The 19,893-nt window shown below is 42.7% G+C and overlaps 1 protein-coding gene across 1 annotated transcript in view; it reads left to right on the top strand.

Annotated features, from left to right (window-relative positions):
• Window positions 1-19,893, top strand: part of SMTNL2 (smoothelin like 2) — a 163,285-nt gene that overhangs the window by 73,600 nt on the left and 69,792 nt on the right. The window lies entirely within an intron of this gene.

Genomic DNA, 19,893 nt, shown 5'->3' with positions numbered 1-19,893 from the left:
CATACATTTAGGAAACAGTTGGAGATAACAGAAACCCTGTCCATTGAGGGATCGGTATTATTGGTTTGTTCAACAAAAAGCCATATAGTTTTGAATAATCAACTAAACCCTTGAAAAATATATTTTTGGATTAACGAAAGTTCGACAACCGGCTTTTCAAGCTGGCTGTGAATAAATAACAACAAACAACAACAAATAACATTTGTAAAGCGCTTTTCTCCCGTGGGACTCAAAGCGCATAAGCATGGCTCCGACCATCGTGGTACAGGGGAAGAATTTTATAAATCTGGAAATGCCAGGCTAAACAGGTGGCTTTTCAGTCTGGATTTGAATAGCTCCAGGGATGGTGCTGTCTTTACTGGGTGTGGTAGGGAGTTCCAAAGAGTAGGGGCAGCATGACAGAAGGCTCTGTCTCCAGATTTTTTGAGGTGCACTCTGGGAGTGACCAAGTTTATAGAACTTGCTGATCTGAGGTTGTGAGAGGTGTGGTGCAGCTTCAGCAAGTCCTTCATGTATCCAGGGCCCAGATTGTGCAGGGATTTGAATGTCAGCAGTCCAATCTTGAAGAGTATTCTCCATTCTACTGGTAGCCAGTGCAGTGAGCGAAGGATCGGTGTAATGTGACAGTGGCGAGGCTGGTTTGTTAGCAATCTGGCAGCAGCATTCTGCACTAATTGCAGGCGACGCAAGTCTTTTTTGGGGAGGCCAGCATAAAGGGCATTGCAGTAGTCCAGCCGTGATGTGATGAAGGCGTGGACTAGGGTTGGAAGATCCTCTGGGGGAATCAGATGTTTAATCTTTGCAATGTTCTTCAGATGAAAGAAGGAAGATTTAACTACAGATGAAATTTGGTTTCTGAAACTCAATTCCCCATCGATTAGTACGCCAAGGCTGCGCACAAGGTTGGAGCTGTTTATGTCTGAATTCCCAATCCTGATTGGTGTTGCTTTAGGATAGAGCTGTTTTGATGGCGAGCACTGGCTTTGGACAAACAGGACCTCAGTTTTGTCAGCATTCAGTTTCAACCAGTTATCATTCATCCATGCCTGAAGCTCAGCTAAGCAAGAGTTTATTTTTGGGGTAGGGTCTGTTCCACCAGGTTTGAAGGACAGGTATAGCTGTGTGTCATCGGCGTAGCAGTGGTACGTCAGGCCATGTCGTTGGATAAGTGTACCGAGTGGCAACATGTAGATTGCAAACAGCAGAGGGGATAGGATTGATCCTTGTGGCACTCCGAATTGTAGAGGTGCAGGTTTGGACATTATAGGTCCTAGGGATACTCTCTGTGTTCTGTCAGTCAGGAATGATCTGAACCACTGGAGGACTGATCCACTGATGCCACAGTACTCCTGCAGTCTGTTAAGCAGGATTTCATGGTCAACTGTATCAAAAGCAGCTGAGAGATCCAACAGGATTAGGATGGAGCATTCCCCTCTGTCCCTTGCCATGAGCAGATCGTTGCAGACTTGGATGAGGGCTGTTTCACAGCTGTGGTGTTTCTTAAAGCCAGATTGTAGAGGGTCCAGGATGTTGTTTACTGACAGCCTGGTTTCAAGTTGCAGATAGACAGCCTTTTCAATAACTTTACCTAAGAAGGGGAGGTTGGAGACAGGTCTGTAGCTGCTCATAGCATCTGGATCCATGGAAGGTTTTTTGAGAAGGGGCTTGATGATTCCTTCTTTTAGAGAGGTAGGAAACCTCCCTGCTTGCAGAGAGCAATTTACTATTTTGTGAAATGCTGGACCAAGCAGGTCAGGGCATTTCAGCATATGTTTAGTTGGTCCAGGGTCCAGGTCGCAGGTTGTCTGGTGGAGACGACAGAGGGTGTCTGAGATCTCTTCCTCACTAATACTTTTGAAATCAGTCCAGGGTGTTAGGTTGTTTTTGCAGCTATTTCCATTAGTTGCATGAGTCTTGGGTGCTGTGGACTGAATGAGAGACCGAATAGAAGATACTTTGTCAGCAAAGTAGCAGGCAAATTTCTCACATAGCTCCTTTGAGGGAGTTATAGTGGGTTTTAGACAGGATGGATTACATAGTCTATCAACTGTGCGGAATAGTTGGGCTGGTCTGTTGGCGGCCTTTGCGATCTCCTGTGATAGGTAGGAGGATTTTTTCTTGGTGATCGCATTTTGGTAGCTTTCCCGGTGAGAGACAAGGGTGTGTTTATCTTTTGAATTCTGAGATTTTCGCCACTTCCTTTCTAGTCTGCGCACTTCTTTCTTTAGGTCCTTTAGTGAGCTGTCAAACCACCGTGCATGGTGAAGTGGTGTAGATCGTTTGATGCGAACTGGAGCGAGGGCGTCATAGGCAGATGACACTGCATGGTTGTAAATCAGGACCATGGAGTCTGGGTCTGCGCAATGATTGGTTAATGCGTCGAAGTTGAGGATATTCTGAACGTGCTGGGGTGAGACATCTTTCAGTGAACGGTATTTTATGAGTTCTTTCCCTCTGTGTTTTATCGCTGGTGCTGTCAGAGAGAAGTGGATGGTGTGGTGGTCTGACCATACCACTGGGTTTATATCCATGTGTGATATTAAAAGTCCGGAATGAAATATAAGATCCAGGGTGTGCCCTTTCGTATGGGTGGGGAGGTTGATAGCCTGAGAGAAACCCAGTTCATTCATTATGAGAAGTAGTTCACTTCCTAGCTGGGAGTCGTGATCATCCACCCATGCATTGAAGTCTCCCAGGATGATCCATCTAGGGTGTTCCACTGTTACGCAGGATAAGAGTTCAGATATTTCCTTAAGAAAGGCTGGACCATTTTTTGGGGGGCGGTATATGAGCAATATGTTGATGTTTACTTCTGCTGACAGTTGAGCTGCAATACATTCAAAGGTTTCAGTGGGGCCTATGGGCAGGGGCCTTATGTTCAAGGAGGATCTGAAGCATATGGCAACCCCCCCACCCTTGCCGACTTGTCTCTCACAGTGCAAGATTGAATAATTGGCCGGCACGGTTGCTTCAAGAGTTGGGCCTGCATGCTTCCCAAGCCAGGTCTCTGTCAAAAAGGTCAAATCAGAGAGCTCTATTAGGTCATGTATAGTTGCAGTCTTATTATTTATCGATCTGGCATTGCAGAGTGTAGCTGTGTTTAAGCTTTTCTGAGGGCAAATATGTTTTTTATACTTGGATCCACTACCTCTCCGCCCCCTTCTGCATTTCCTGAGTATCCCAAAGGATTTTAAGAGTAGAGCCAGAGAGGTGTTAATTTGTAATTGATTCTTGGGAGGGCATGCAGAGAAAAGGTCCTTTGATGAGTATTTGTATGTTGACATTAGAGACAATAGACTTGTTCAGATAGCTTGTACTTCTGGAGTCCTGCTGGGATCAAAGGGGGTCTATGCAAAATCCTTTCATTCCTACACAGAGTTGGATCATAGATTTATTTTAAGTAAAGTTCCTTGTTTTAGAAGATAAATGATAACATAAATGTGGAAAATAGTCAGTATAAATGTGGAAAATAGTCAAAATGCCAATTTTGATGATATGACACCATTCAAGTTTGACATTTCGGGCCAAGTTCTGTCCAGACTCTCTAAGCAAGTGACATTCTGTTACTATGGAGGGGGGGGGGGGCGCAACGGAGTGATGCATGATGGAGAGGGTGGGGCGAATGAAAGAACAACGCCCACAGCTAGATTTATTCACTGCTGCATATTATCCTCCAACACATCGAAGGTGGTCAGGGGCCACTGTACACATGCTAGATTCTCAGCCATGATGGTCCCCACCAGCCGCCTTGTGCCTATAACTGTTGTAGGTTAAATGGCTTGCAAAATGAACCCTGTATCTAAAATGAACGTGAACCCGAGGTGAAAATAAACTGATGAAATAATCAAATTTATCCTCCTACTCCTAAAAATGACTTTAAGTATGCCAGGGTTTTCTTGTATATTTAAACATTTACAAGTAGGTTAAATGTTTTACTGTCTCTAATCAGTGGCACCCTATTGAGTGTCCCAAAGTTAAAATACACGAACTACTGACTTTTTTTCTGTCTCCCCTGATTCTGCCAGGAAAACTTTTACGGGTGTACTTTGCTTATCTGTAATGTTTTCTATATTCCCGACAAGGTATCGACAAGGCAGAAGCTGTCACTTCCATGCCTAGAAATTAACTTTCAGTCAGCAAAATAAAACCAGTAAATAGCCTGGTTATTAATGTTTTGTACTGTACATACACATGATAATCTCATCATGTTACATATCGCCTTGGGTGTACTTCAATGCTTTTTTAAAGAGTTAACATTAATGAAAACCTGTAACAATAAAAAAAAATGTAAATATTTACCTCACCGGCTCCAGCGCAGGCGCAGTAGCAACTCTTGGCTCGGAATTAGGCGGAAATAGCCGATCCCAGTCCGCTCTACTCCATTGGCGCAAGTCGCCTGCGCAGTAGAGTGGACCCGACTGGGATTTTCTAGCTCCACCTTAGCCCATCGGGGAGCCGCTACTGCACCTGCGCTGGAGCTGGGAAAGGTAAATATTGCACCTGCGCCACAGCATGACAATTTGTGTGGCTTCGGAGAAACCCAGCGAGACCACTGTGGGACGGAGGAGGACTGGGGAAACTTCGATAGAATTCAGAGGCTTCCCCCTCCCAAAGACCCCCAAGGACACTAAGGACCCCCCAGAGGCACTTTTTTTTTTGTTACAGAGTCTATTTAAAGGACAGGACTTTGATAGCATATAGGGTGAAGTAAGATGCTCTGAGAAAAGGAACAAATATGGTTAGAGTTCCTCCAGCTATCTGACTGGACTCGGGCAAACATTCAAGTAGCCAGTACTAGTCACTACTCTTGTATTTGCTCAGTACCCCTATGGAGGTGGGGACTAATTTATAAGGAAATGAAGCAACATTTTTAAGGTACTTTCCACTTTGGCTGATAAGCTGGCAATTCTCTAAGATAAGATTTTTTTTTTTGTTTAATCAGTGTTTTAGACTTTTGATGGAGAAGTGATTTGCTCTCAGTGGGGTATGTGTGCAAGCATTACAGGGCTTCTTGCTTTCTTCTGGTTCACTGGCGATTCTGCTTGTTGTTATCTTTCCTTTCCGTATTAAATATTAACTTGTTTAACCAGTCCAGAAATAATAAAGGAAAATGGCTTCTATTTCAGGTTTTCAACCAAATCAGTAATGTTGAATACAAATGCTCTTTTATCCTCTGTTGAATAATGAATTTATAACAAGCCTCCACAGCTGAATGTATAATCTTGTTCGAGGAAAGGCACATTTTTGTTTTCATAATGATTTAAAGTTCTACTATTCTTTTCATGATGTTTTCTGTTTAGATGCTCTGGTGGTTAGAGTGATGCGCTCTGTGGCATTTATATGCTGTTTACTACTTAATCTTATGATCATTGCTAGGTCTCTATCCTGAACCATTGAGATCACTGCAGATACACCCTCTTTACTCTTAAAGGAAACCGAAAAATAAAAATAAAACGGTCCCCTGCCGTCTTACTCCGGCTGGATCCCCCCCTTATGGATCCCAGTAATTCGGCCACTCTGGGCATATTGTGCACACACGGCCTGGTCGTGCGTGCTCCGACATGCACTCGCCGCTGGGAGCGTCCTACGCAGTGCTACTGCAGTACTACACAGGTACACTTTAAAGCTGGATGCCTATCCCTACACTATGATAAATTATTAATGGCATGGTAACAACAGAAAAGTTCTAATACCTCTTTTAGGTGTTTAAAGAAAAACCTGAAGTAAGGGAGGATATGAAGGCTGCCATATTTATTTCCTTTTACACAATACCAGTTCCTTGGCAGTGTTTATGATCTGTCTGACTTCAGTAGTGTCTGAATCACACACCTGAACCAAGCATGTGGCAATTCTATCAGAGCACCTGATCTGCATGGTTGTTCAGGGTCTATGGCTAAAAGTATTGATGGCAGATGAGCAGCAGAACAGCCAGGCAATCTGCATTGTTTAAATATGTCAGCCTTCATATTCCTCTCACTTTTGGTGTGCTTTAATAGAAAGAGTGACCACAAGCCCACAGTATGTCACTCTTATTAGCACTGGTGCTGGGTTGGAGGAGGGGCACTGTATTGTAGGCTTGTGGTGCAGCATTGCATATCTTCTGCTCGCTGCCTCATTGGTGGGAAAGTGTCTCAATCTATCACATTGCCATTCCTTCCCTGGCAGTCTGTGACTTGTGTGTGTGAAAAGTATAGTGGTCACGTGACCACTCTTACCTCCTGAAAAACAATTTGTAAGCCCCAGTTCAGTTTCCTATGGTAAAAAATAAATTAATAAAAAAAAAGTTCAGTTCAGCGGGCCGTAACAGCAGGGCTGTGGAGTCGGTGTTGGAGTCGGAGCAATTTTGGGTACCCGGAGTCGGAGTTGGAGTCTGAGACGGTGATTTCATAAACTGAAGAGTCGGAATTGGATGATTTTGTACAAAATCCACAGCCCTTAAGTATTAGACTAATGCTGGGCATACACTGACTCTCTTGTCCTTATCAATCGAGCCGCTGATGGCTTGATTGATAATATCCGACAGGCCCGATGACCTTCCGAAAAGATTCCCCGCTCGATCCCCGATGAGGAGGATCGGTAATCGATCCGCGTGGACGAGCAGGGACGCCGCGGGAGTCGATCTGGCGGCTAATCGGCCACCAGATCGACCCGTGTATGCCCAGCATAAGGAGTCGGAGTCGAGGAGTCTGAGCCATTTCAGCTACCTGGAGTCAGAGTTGGAGTTGGTGGTTTCATAAACTGAGGCGTCTGAAGATTTTTGTACCGACTCCACAGCCCTGCGTAACAGAGTGGACCATAACGGGGGTGAACAGATCCTATGTTAATCAATAGGATCCGTTCATATTGCTCTGTTCGAATGGGTCCATTCCGCCAAACGGACCACAAGTTTGGGTCTGCAGCAATTTTCCCGGATCGACAGCTGTGTCTTTAAAAACAGATCCATTCCATGGATCTGTTCTATACGGATCAGTTTTTCCATCCGTGTCAGTGTGAACCCGGCCTTAAGCCCCATTTACACAAGGATGTGAAATTTCGCATTTTTTTTTTCTGTGCAAATTATAGTATGCATCTAACGTAAATGACAATCAGTACATAAGAATCGGATGTGTGGTGAGAAAATCTGAAGCAAGACATCTTTATTTTTTTTTCCAGATTGGACTACAAAATATGCATTCAGTTGAAACCATTCCATTTAAATTGCATTGCTTTCAGTACTAATGCAATTTTTTGCAATGCGAATTTGCTCTCAGTGGAAATGGGCCAGTATGGCAGTATGACAATACACAAATGAAGGCTTGGCTTAATGGAGTGATGAAGGGGTAGCAGGTGTCGCCAGATCGTCATGTTTTTGAGTAGAACAGGTGATCTGGCAGTGATTTTTTTTTTTTTGATTTTTTTGATTGGTTTCTTTTTAAATTCCAGATTCCCTCCCAGTGTTCCCCAACCCTGTCCTCAAGGCCCACCAGCAGTGCATGTTTTGTGGAAATCCAGAGGTAATTAATCAGCTCTGCTGCAGCACTAATTACCCTACCTGTGCATGTTTGTGGTTTTCTGCAAAACCTGCACTGTTGGTGGTACTTGAGGACATGATTGGGGAACTCTGCTCTACACCATAGTTCCCCCAACCCTGTCCTCAAGGCCCACCAACAGTACATGTTTTTCAGAAAACCTCAAACATGCACAGGTGAGGTAATTAGTGTCTCAGCAGAGCTGACTAACTACCTTTGTGGATTTCCACAAAACATGGTGGGCCTTGAGGACAGGGTTGGGGAACACTGCTCTGCTCTACACCACCTCTGAGGTTGCCCATTGCTCTCCTAGCTATTAGATGGTTGCCTTGATGGGATTATTATTTTTGGCCTTCAGTCATCCATTCAGCTGACCACACATCTACTAACTGTAAAACTAGTTTGCATCATCGGATGTTTGCACTGTATGCTTAGAGCACCTTTTGCCGCGTTTATTCAGAATTTTTAAGAGTCTTAAGTCATTTGCTGAGCTTTTGTATGAGACTCATTAATGAAATGTTGTCCTCTTTGCTAAGGAGCCGCCGTTTCAGCACAGCACTTGAGTGTTATGACAGTAACGTCAGCATTGACTCCTCTCCATAAACTGTTAAAGATGAACTTGTAAATGGCACAGTGGTGCACTTAGCTGATCCTGCACGCAGGGTGACGGCACGGTTAATCATTGACGGGAGATTACAAAGACACAAGGAAACTGAAGTTTATGGCTTTCTAAACTTTTGTGTCTGTTCAAACACAGTGTGAGCCATAATCTATAAGGACAGCGCAGCACATGTCTGTGTCTGTGTATTTGTGTAATGGGAGCGGTGATGTATTTATCATAGGACCACATTGATCTGTGCAGCTGTAGCTAATTAATGTAAGATTAAGTGATCTTCCTGCTAATGTATTTATTATTTTCTTTCCTTGTATTGTGGTGTAATATTGACATCACTTAGCAATGATAAATGATTAGTAATGCTGGCAGGCAATGTCAACATTTTTGATGTCTGTTTTCAGTGTTAGGCATGACTGTTGGCATGATAAAAATAGTTTATTCCATATCTTTGTTCATCCCAGATGCCTGGCACAACCAGATGGTGAGTAATGAGGGGAAAGAGTGCATTTGTCTTGCTTTTTTTCTTAGTTGGTGAGAATTCCACTCATCTTTATAGGAAAGAAAGGGGCGGAGAGGTGCCCTGGTGTGGTCAGGAGGCTAACATTGCTAGAGACCTCTGTAATACCTATTTTGAAAATCCTGGCGTGTTACGTTTGACATTCAGGGTACTGCCTTGCTTTGGTGGCTTTCTTGATATCTGTTCAACACACTAGAGGCTATCACAAATGTAGACAGGAGAAGACGAATAACATTTACATCACACTTTTCTCCTGATGGACTCAGTGCTCGAGCTGCAGCCACTAGGACGCGCTCTAGAAGCAGTAGCAGTGTCAGGGAGTCTAGCCCAAGGCATCCTACTGAATAGGTGCTGACTTACTGAACAAGAAGAGCCGAGTTTTGAACCCAGGTCTTCTGTGTCAGAGGCAGAGCCCTTAACCAGTACACTGTCACAAGCTAGGAATTTCAGAATTAAAGATATCAAAAACCCTTTAGCAAGGTGGGTATTACTGTCAAATCTGCATGCCATCAAATGGTGATGGGTGGAATACTCCTTTTAAAGGTTAGTCCACCTAACAGTAACACAACCATAAGTTTCTTCTGTCTCTGTGAGAAATCAGTGGACATACTATATATTCTTGTCCTAGTTTTAAATATAGCTGACCACCATTTGATGTTTCTCCACTGCCTGATTAAATTCTTCAAAACTTAAATTAAACCCAACTCCAGAAAACAAAATGTTAATTTTAGATAGGGTGGAAAGGGAATACAACTTAATTAGTATATTTGTGCAATCCTGTCCATCTCTGGACAAAAGAGATCAAATAAAGTTCTTGTTAGAACCTCCATGTTTTGTTTTTTTGTGTTTGCTGTCCTGAGACGTGCAAGGTTACTACCAGTGTCAGGGAGGTCTCTGGTACAAGAAGTGAGATTCTCCCCAGTAGGATGACACCCAATTAAAAATTTGAACTACTTTGCAGACTGACCAAAACTATTTTTTTTTTGTCCCAGGACCTGGGTGTTTAAAATGTTATTGGAAAGGGGTGCCTCATTTTAATGCCTGCAGGAGGTATACAAGTCTGTGAATAAAGATCAGAGATATGTGTAAAGTAACTGAAGGACCCAAAAAGCCGTTTGGTTGCCTAACTAACAAATGGTTTTGGGTGGAATGACTCAATTGCACTGTTGACTGCACTTCATTGTTCCTTGTCTACTAGTCAAAGTCCAGCATTCAAGCAGTCAAGAATATACCCCCATCATAACTATAATTTTATTAGCATGCTTTTATGTAACTCTGACATTTTCTGTAGTATTTTACAGAAAACACTATTTAACACGCAATTTAATGTCAATACTATAGTCATTGTCTGATCTCTACAGTCTGTATCTTTTTTTAGTGCCTGGAGTAAACCCACGCAGATATGGGCAAAACTTGCTAACGCAATGCTAATGGTGTCCTGGCTGGAAATCAAAACAAAAATTGCCAAGCTCAGTACACCTAATTGCTGTGCTCAGGGTTTCACCCAGAATCACCCAGATTCACTATGGGTGAAAAGCAAAAAGTCTGACACTCTCTACCTGGACACAGAGAGAGACAGGTGTAATGCCTAACTTTTTTTTGGAAGAATGCAATAGGTGAACCACACACAGTTTTAGTCTCCTGACCTTTTCTTCTCACTGTAGTGAGAAGAATATGGCAGCTGCCATATTTATTTCCTTTTAAACAATACCAGTTGCCTGGCAGCCCTGCTGATCTATTTGGCTGCAGTAGTGCCTGAATAACACCAATACCAAGCATGCAGCTAATCTTGTCAGATCGGACAATAATGTCAGGAACACCTGATCTGCTCCATGCTTGTTCAGGGTCTATGGCTAAAAGTAGTAGGCAGAGGATCAGCCAGGCAACTGGTATTGCTTAAAAGGAAATAATGTCAGCCTCCATATCCCTCTTGCAACAGTTGTCCTTTAAATGCTCAAAAATGAGCAAAATCTGTCATCTATATCATGCATAATCTATGGGCCAGCCCCCATTAGAAGCAGGACTTGCACCACAAGGTGAGAGCGCCAGCTACTAGGGCACCATGTGCTTCCTCTGTGTGGGCCCTTAGTCGAGTACGAGAGGAATCGGTATGGCTTATCCTGCTCCTTCACAAGTTCCCGGCGACGTTAAATACTATTCCCCCTCCAGGCCACCATGGATGGTGGGGAATGAAATAATTCGGCTTCCAGCAATTGCTGGAGGCTGAATTCTAGTGTTTTATAAGTAACTTTAGCTAGGTCTTCTGACGGCGCTGAAGTTATTCACTGTGCGCCGCTATAGGCGTAATTCCTATTACGCCCTATGGTGGCGCCGGCTGCGCCCCAGTTTCCTGCGCTGGAATGAAATTGTTCGCCCTGAGTCATCGCAGCCTGTCCTCTAGCTCCATAAGTGGCAGGAAGAGAAGAATAGCGGTGTTTTCATGACAGGTCCTTTTTTAATTCAAAAAATGGTATTCGCTATGTTGGCCATAATACTGGCATTTTTATCCTGATGGAGAAGACCTCAATTTGCTCTAATCTACTCTGTGAATTTACTGAAGATTTTATGTGGAATTCTGAGCTGAGGGAACAAGTCCTGGAGCCCATCTTGCCTGGATGTTATGTAGTTTATCTTCCCATAGCATTTCTGAATCTGCAGGTAATTCATGGCCTGCAAGTGTTAACCTGGTCAGTGATCCAAATGGCAATGATGTAGAGTAAAAAGATCAGTGTAGCAGCCAAGGAAGTACCAGCTTTTTCCCTTTCATTTTTAGGCCCCGTTCACACTTGAAATCGCAAAATGCTAGCGATTAACGCTAGCGTTTTGCGGGAGTGATTGTTCTACGATTATCGTGGAAAAATCACTGGACAAAATAGCAGGTAACGCATTTGCGATTATCGCTAATTGATCGCAAAACGCCTGCGATAGCGGCGGTGTGAACGAGCCCTTAATCATTTATTTTTGTGTTAACAGATCAATAATTGCAACCTTCATAATTTTCTTAATACATAATTCTTTTAAAAAGAATTATAGTAACGTTAAGGCTAAGATGGGTCAAGAAACGGCCGAACCTTCTGATACCCTCCTTGCAAGAGTTGCAAATCTGGTGGCTGGCTCCAACAAATGCCTATTAATGGGTGTAGTTGATGACAGGACTGGAGTCAGGAAGCATCAAATTACAGCTGCCATACAGAGGAGAATGGTGCGAAGAGTGGTCATATAGCCCTCAGCATTTCAATAACATTCATGTTGTCCACTCAGGAGGTGTAGTTTTGTAAGATTACTAATAGTAGAGCACACACTGATCTTCTTCATATGTTGGTAAATTTAATTATACCATGATTTAATCTCTAAATTCTGTAATTCATTCTAAATCCCTTTCATTCGTTTTGGCCAGGAATGCATCAACAGGACAATTGGGCAGCACAACCTGTTCTGAAATTAAAGTGAAAATAGACTTATGAGCTAATGGATTGTATGTGTAGTACAGATAATAAATTGAACATTAGTAGCAAAGAAAACAGTCTTATATGTTTAGTTCTATTGCTTCATTTATAACATTGCATCATGCTGTTATAGTTGCAGTTTAGAATCTGCACTCTTTAGCAGAACTAATGACCCTTTGACTTCTCCTACAATAAAACCTCATCTCAATCTTTGCTCTCTAAAAAAATGGGACTGACTTCCACAAGCTCAGAGATCAACTCAAGTTTTTTAACTCTTGCAGTATTGTAAAACAGAAAGGGACTTCACATATTTTTTCAGGGCTGTGGAGTCGGAGTCGAGGAGTCGGAGCTATTTTGGGCACTCTGAGTTGAAGTCGGAGTCGTTGATTTCATAAACTCGGGAGTTGGAGTCGGATGATTTTTGTACAAAATCCACAGCCCTGTTAATTTTTAGACTAAGGAGTCGGAGTCGAGAAGTCGGAGCCATTTTGGGTACCCGGAGTCGGAGTTGGGGTCGTGGTTTCATAAACCGAGGAGTCGGGGTTGGAGTCGGAAGATTTTTGCACCGACTCCACAGCCCTGTATTTTTTTAGTAGGGTTAGTATCATACTGTATGTGTATTTGTTTATGTCACTTCAGTGCACGACAGCAGCCAACGACGGGTCCGTCGGCACCTCCCGCTGGGCGTGTTTTCAGCAGACTGTAGTGCGTGTGTACGCACTGTCGGCGGACTGATAAGGCTGTTCCTGAACGATCCGCCCGGTGGATCGTTCAGGAACAGCCTTATCAGTCCACCGACACAGTGCGTACACACGCACTACAGTCTGCTTAAAACCCGCCCAGCGGGAGGTGCTGACGGACCCGTCGTTGGCTGCTGTCGTGCGTGTGTACGCACCTTAAGCCTCAACATTAGATTTAAGTCTGTAGTTGAGTTGAAAGCCTTGGAAGACATTACTGCTTGTTAATACACGATACGGAATCCTGAATATACTTTGTAGAACATTGTGCAGATGTCAGTATGAACATTTCATGTAGAAATATTTCTCTTTTTCATTAGTATTCAAAATCATTAGAACAGGTTTCACAGAGGTAAAGTTTTAAAAGACAGATACGGTGTAAGTCAATCAAGCTGAGTGAGCAAGTGATGGGAACCGGTACAGAATGTTCCTGGCTGAACATCTACAGGAGATAAGCCGTGAGATGCTAAATCTGATTCCCATGCCTTGCGGGGACACCCAAGTTGCATCCTGATATTCTCATCTTAAAGACTGTCTCCTTTTTTCCCAGGGCATAGAAAAATATTTATCAAATCATCTATATATTTCAAGTATTTTAGTTTACTGCATTACTCATACATACCTATGATTGCTCTGATGTTAATTCAGGTCACTGCTTAGTAGCTCTGCATACTTCAGTGTGAAAACTCTCTTGCTATGCTCTCAGCTGTTAGTGAGAAGGTGTTGTTTATTTCAGACTTCCTATTCATAGAGCTCGTATCCCCTTCAGATCCATTGAAACCACAGTCTGCTTTGTAATCTTTGTCTGGGAGAGACCTTGCTGATGCAGTATAACAGCCTTGTGTCTTGTTGCTGTGTTGACTACTGACTAAGGATGAAGTTCAGTCCTGGGATAAAGTTAATCTTTTATAAATGGCTGGTCATTAGGTTTTGTCTTCATTTAAACTATTTTTAGAAATTTCACTTTCACAATCTTGATATTGTCTATTTACGACCACTTTGAGAGTGAAGAACACTATTAACTTTAGTGGAACATGCAATGTTTTAAAAGGGTTGGTCCGTGGTTGCAGCTGGAGTCTAAAAGGAAGACATTTTTTTTCTATTTTTAGTGAACTGTTAATTTGCTACTATTCATCCAAAGCTGTTTTCAAATGAATGCTAACTTAGGGTAATTACCAAAAGCTATCAAGGAACTAATCGCTGCTGTCATTTATCAGATTATTATTATTATAAGATCACTCCTTAAATCTGGTGTTAAAGCGGCAGTCCGATGCTAATAAAAAGAACAAAGCAGTACTGTAATCTGATTGCAATTTTTTTTTCAAATGGGCCCAATATCAATTTTCAATAGGATGGAACTCTTGCTGCTACATTTGTGTCAGTGTTTCATATTAGTGCTCCAGACCTTTTTTTTTTTTTTTTTTTTTTTCAACAGATTTTTATGTTTCTTTGTATTCTTTTTATTTATTTTTGCAAAGTTTAATCATCATTTTTTCTTTAAAGTGGTCTTAAACTCAGCATTTCCTCTTTGCTCAAAAAGATTTACAGCATAAAATTTACTACTGCAAAAAAAAAAAAGAATAGTAGCAGAACAGCATTCAAACAGTTAAACACACCACTTTGTCAGTGGAAAGCTCCTTGCTTCAGTGGGTAACTTCTGGCCACATCTGAAAAGGTGATATTCTATTTTGTTTATATTACTTATTCACATAAAGTAAACATTAGCAAACTTCTGAATCTGAGCTGTACTGAGCTGAGAAGCAGAAAGAGTTGAGAAGTGATCACTAGATAGAATTTAATATATAATACAGCAGCTATGCAATAAAGTGCAATAGCAGCTTTCAGAGCAGATAAACTGTACTTTGGGAGTTTTTATACTGATTACTTGTGCAAAAAAAAAATATAACTGTATGGGTAATCAAAAGTAGGAAAACACATTTTTATTGACTGTTCTGTCAGTTTTATCCCACTCTAACATCCAATCTGGTATATTTACATTTTACTGAAAAACTGTTGGTAATAAAATCTCAGCATTCGGATTGTGTGACTGTATGGCATGTTTTGAATGCAGGGTTTTTCTTGTCACTCAGTGCCTCAGCCCTGCTCGGTAGCCTTTTTATTTTGGCATTGGATTTCACTGCTAAAGACAGAGTGACATGTCCACAAAGGAGTGACTTAGAAGCTGAATCCCATTGCAGGGCTGCCGGCTGAATGTGAATGTGTCAGTGAAAGTTGTCCTTTGTAGTAAGCCTTGCTGTGCTCAGCGACTTTCTCTATATTCTGCACAGCGACTCGCGGCGGGTCCACAAGTTAGCACTGGTCACCCATAAAACCAAGACAAAAATTCCTTGTATAAATATTAGCAGCAACAGAATATCATTAAGATAATGATCAAAATACCTATTCATTTTGTGATGGTGAAACAAAGGGCTCAGTTATGCTAGTTATGTGTGGGTTGGATCATTCAGCAACGCATGCAGATCTATGTATAATGCATGGAAGATGGAGGAGGGGACAAAACATCTATGGACAGTATTCCAATGTCTTTACACTCCTTCTGCATTTGAAAATTTCCACTGACTCTGAATTAAAAGGAACCTGAAATGAGAGGATAATGGGGTCTCCCATCTTTATTCGCTTAAGCTATGTAGTCACCACCCGACAGGTCCAGCGACGTCCCCGTGACGGTGGTTGTTAAGTGATGCCTCTTCCTATTCGTGACGTCATGCGACTACATGACTGGCTCGAACAGGAAGTAAGGGATCATAGTACTTTGTCCAAAGTCTTCGGGGCTCTTAACAATCCGATCCGCCGTTTAACGATGCGTGATTGCAGCGGGGGAGGCACCATCATTTAACATGCTTATGTTAAACGATGGTCCCTGAGTATCATTGCCACAAATATCGCCGCGTGGGTACGATATCCTGGGACTACCTGTATACAATGGGTATACAGGTAGTCCCTAGATAAGGAATGAGATGGGGACTGTAGGTTCATGCCAAACCTAAATCTGTCCATAAGTCAATACATTGTGCCATCTAGGTGCCCTGTACCTCCTCTATGCCCCTTTGTGCCTCCAGTGTCACCTCGTGCATTCAGTGTCTCCCTTTGTGCCACCTCTGCTCCTGAATAACCTCTGCCCCTTGTGCCCTAATTGTACCACAGCAAAATGTAATTTTACCAATTTAAAAAAACAATCAAACAAAAATTTCTTTGAATTTTTTAAAAAAAACTATAAGGTATTTTTTTTTCCATTTTTGATTTGTTTACACAAAATCAAGTTTAACATTTTCAGGCCATTCGTATCGATGGGTCATTCATAATTCAGGTATTCATAAGTTGGGGATTGCCTGTAAATAATGCCAGTTGCCTGGCTGTCATGCTGAGCTTTTGGTTTTATCGGTTTTGGAGTCTTACACCTGCAACAGGCAAGCAGTGATTAGTCAGACCAGAGTCAAAGCATCTGATCTGTATGGTCATTCTGGACCAGTGACTTAAAGTATTAGAGGTAGAGCACCTAGCAAAGATGCCAATGCCAAGTGTGATTACCCTGTCCTGGCAATCTACCATAGTGTTGCAATTTGGCTAGCATTAACACCCGCACCAGAATTGAGCACTTTTTCCTGATAACCTGACATGGGTTTCTTTTACATGGTGCATCACAGAATCCCCTCATGTAATTCACTGACCTGCTGTCGCTATCATATGTTACAATAAGTTGCAATCCTTGGCGCCACTATTGTGATCAGGGTGAGTCTAGGCTGAAATACCTGGGTTATGATGAAATCGGAGACCGATTGTTGCTTTATGTACATACTGATAACCCTTTTCCAATGTTTACCAGTGGGTACATACAGCTTTTGTACAGACTTTATTTAAACTGTGAGCTTAATGGACACCTGACATACACAAGCTGCTCAGATTCTCAAGGACATCAGTGTGAACACCCACTACATTCCAGGGGGGAGCAGAAGCCTCCTCAGGTATACTTTACATTACATCTGTGTGATAACATCAGCCTTCTGCAGCCTTCTCTATGCAGTGTGGAATGATGGAGCTAGTAGGTACTTGTTACCAGCCTTTTATATACAATCCCATATTACCACCTCTCTCATTAGTGAGGAAGCAGATCCATTCAGACTCCAGATCTGTTGGGAATGTGTATAAACCATATTGTTGCCTAGTTTCAAAACACCAAGCTTTCCTTGTCTATCTGCAAAGCTAAGTGCTTGTGTGTTATCACTGCTGAGGAGTCTGTTTGTAAAGTTGTCAGGAACACACTGATGTAGATGTAGTTACATTAGCAAGCCAAGATGCAGTGTGGTCTAAAATTGGCCTTGGGTCTAAATGTAAAACAGACTTGTGTTTATGGCTCCACTCTAGCACCACTTCGCCATTTGCTTTCCTCATTGCTGGGAACTTCAAGGGATCATTAACATAAACGTGTTAAGCTACGTACCCACGTCACAATCTTTGAAGCCCTTTTTGTCTGTGACTGGTAGGTTTTTTTTTTTGCACGACGAGCAATTGTTATCGCAATTCTGTGGCGTGGGTACGTTTGATCCCCGACGCCTCTGGCGCAAAATGCCGCGATCGCTTGAGCTCTTATTCGCGCTCGTCTTGTGCTGTCACGTGTTACCACGGGTAGGTAGATTGATCAGGTAACGCTCGCTCATGTGGCTGCGTCACTGAGCAATCCCGGATCCATCTGCCAGTCAATTTCAGCAATGTGTACAATGTATGATATTCAAGTACATCACAAAGTGTATAGGCTGCCCTGTTTGATATTCCCACTGATGCATTGCTATTATATGTCTTCCGTCTAATGTAGAAAACGTGGGACTTTGCATTATGTCACTGCAGTGGATACAAGGGAACAGACAAATCAGAACATATCTGAAAGGCTCCTATCCGTGAGGTTTATTTTCAAGAAAAGACCGCTCAACCCACTTTTTGTAAGATATTTTTATGCACTTTACAAGTGAGTTGAGATGTCTTTTTTCCTGAAAATATGTCTAATCCTTATCATAATCAATATGTCTAACTCCTCTAGATTATAAGCCTTCGGGCATGGTCCTCCTCCTTATGTCTCCTACCTGTTCACGCACCTCCATTACCGTACACTCATCCTATGGATCTGATTGAACTCTTGAGTGAACTCAAGTTGCCTAATCCCCATGTGCCGATCCAGTGACTAAGCATCATCTTGTACTTCTACTCTGCTGCGTCATCTGTTTTTCATATTTAGTAATGTATGTATCCCCTAAATATTGTCTGCAACCTTAACTAATGTCCAGCGCTGCGTAATAATACAATAAATAAAATTAATTAATTAATCATTAGCATTGGCTGCTTAGACCTGACCCCCCACTTGCAGGTATACAGCGGTTGAGCGGTTTAACTTTCTCATCAAACCTTTCAGATGTGCCATCAGCAGATTTAGATACTGACCTCAGGAGGGGAACCCTGATGGATCGTAAAGAAGCTTCCCCGTCCTCATCGATTAGGTTATTCCAGTGCTGGCACCCCCGAAGCATGGCTGCACTGCGTCTCTGCAGTAGCACAGGCCCACTCACGGGCAGTGCTACTGCGCAGGTGCAGACAGATGACACCTGCACAATAGCATGAATCTGATAGGGGCCCTGCTTTTTCTGGCAGGGTTCTTACCGACCCGCACTACTATGCGTAAGCGTGAGCTGTCCACAAGTGATTTTTCGGGGGCTTAACGCTGGAATGGGCTGGAGGAGTAGGATGGGGGAAACCACTCCAGGATCCAGAGGTTTCCCCTCCAGAGGTGAATACTCCATAGGGGCACTTTTTTCCCCCTACAGGTACTCTTTAAAATAGGACCCTTTGACATTTCTGTTTCTCCGTTGTAATCCATACTGTGAATAGGGCCGTGTGTGTGTGTGTGTGTGTGTTTGTGTATAAATGCCTTGAAAGCATCCATGTGTACTAGACCTAAAATAAAACTGTATTTTCCAGTTATCAAACTTTTCAAATTGATAGTAACTGCCCGAGTTCTGCAAGACTTCTGCTTGAATAACTCATGTAGTGCTGTTGTGGGGTGTTTGTGAATGACCTGAGACTACAGCTCCACAAAAAATTTCCACTTGAGGATGTACATAAAACATCCAAGTGTCTGCATAGGTTTGTGTTCTGTAAAAAAATAAAAAGTATAACACAGTACTTGAATGAAATGATCTGTCTGTATTGTCAGCTAAACTGTCTAGGCTGTCAGTCTCACAAAAGACCCTGAAGTGACCCTGAAGTAGGCTTGTGCAGTAAAAACTGAGCATGGGATAATGATCTACATAATCAGAGGTTTTGTGCAGAGAAAACGATATGTCTCAGGCCTGGCATGCATGGGCAGATGCGTTCAGATAGCCTGTCATTCCATTTAATTTCCCAAACAGAGACTGAACAGTTGGGTAACTCCAGAACACTATACACACGTGGAGATTCCCATATATATTCTTTCTATGCAGCTTCCCTAAGGTCCCTGTAAGCACTGATCAGTCATTTGTTCCATTACATGGTACGACTTGCAGGAGTGGTTTAAAGGCCCAAAACCGCTACGCAATTTTTCCGACACCCGTCAATTTTCTCTTTTATGAGCGATTGTCTTCTATGATCTCACACTGTGGGTACAGGTACGTAATTTCACAAATGCAATGCCCCCACCTGCAGCCTCTGAGCCGACTAGCAGGACCCACCCACCACACTCCCAGCCACACAAAATCATTAGGTGTCCATCATATGTCCCCAAAAGCATTGCTGGGAACCTCATTATTCCCCTCCTCCTTTCCCTTACAAATCCAGAGTGTAAGAGTGTTCACACATTGGGGTCTTACCTAATCCAGGCAGGACACAGGAGGCAGCACCGTGCCCTATGCTACGGACTTCTCCCCACGGCTCGTTCCTTGCAAGCATGTATGGATTACTATAGCTGGAGGGGAGGGGAGACACACCTTGGGCACCCCTACAGGCTCTGGGGCCCTGCGGCAATTGCCCTTTTGACTCTATTGAAGCACCGGCTCTGTACAAAAGTGTCAAATTTTATTAATAA

Source organism: Hyperolius riggenbachi, chromosome 2 (genome assembly GCF_040937935.1).
Source record: "Hyperolius riggenbachi isolate aHypRig1 chromosome 2, aHypRig1.pri, whole genome shotgun sequence".
Taxonomy (NCBI): domain Eukaryota; kingdom Metazoa; phylum Chordata; class Amphibia; order Anura; family Hyperoliidae; genus Hyperolius; species Hyperolius riggenbachi.
This window is presented reverse-complemented; position numbering and strand designations above follow the sequence as displayed.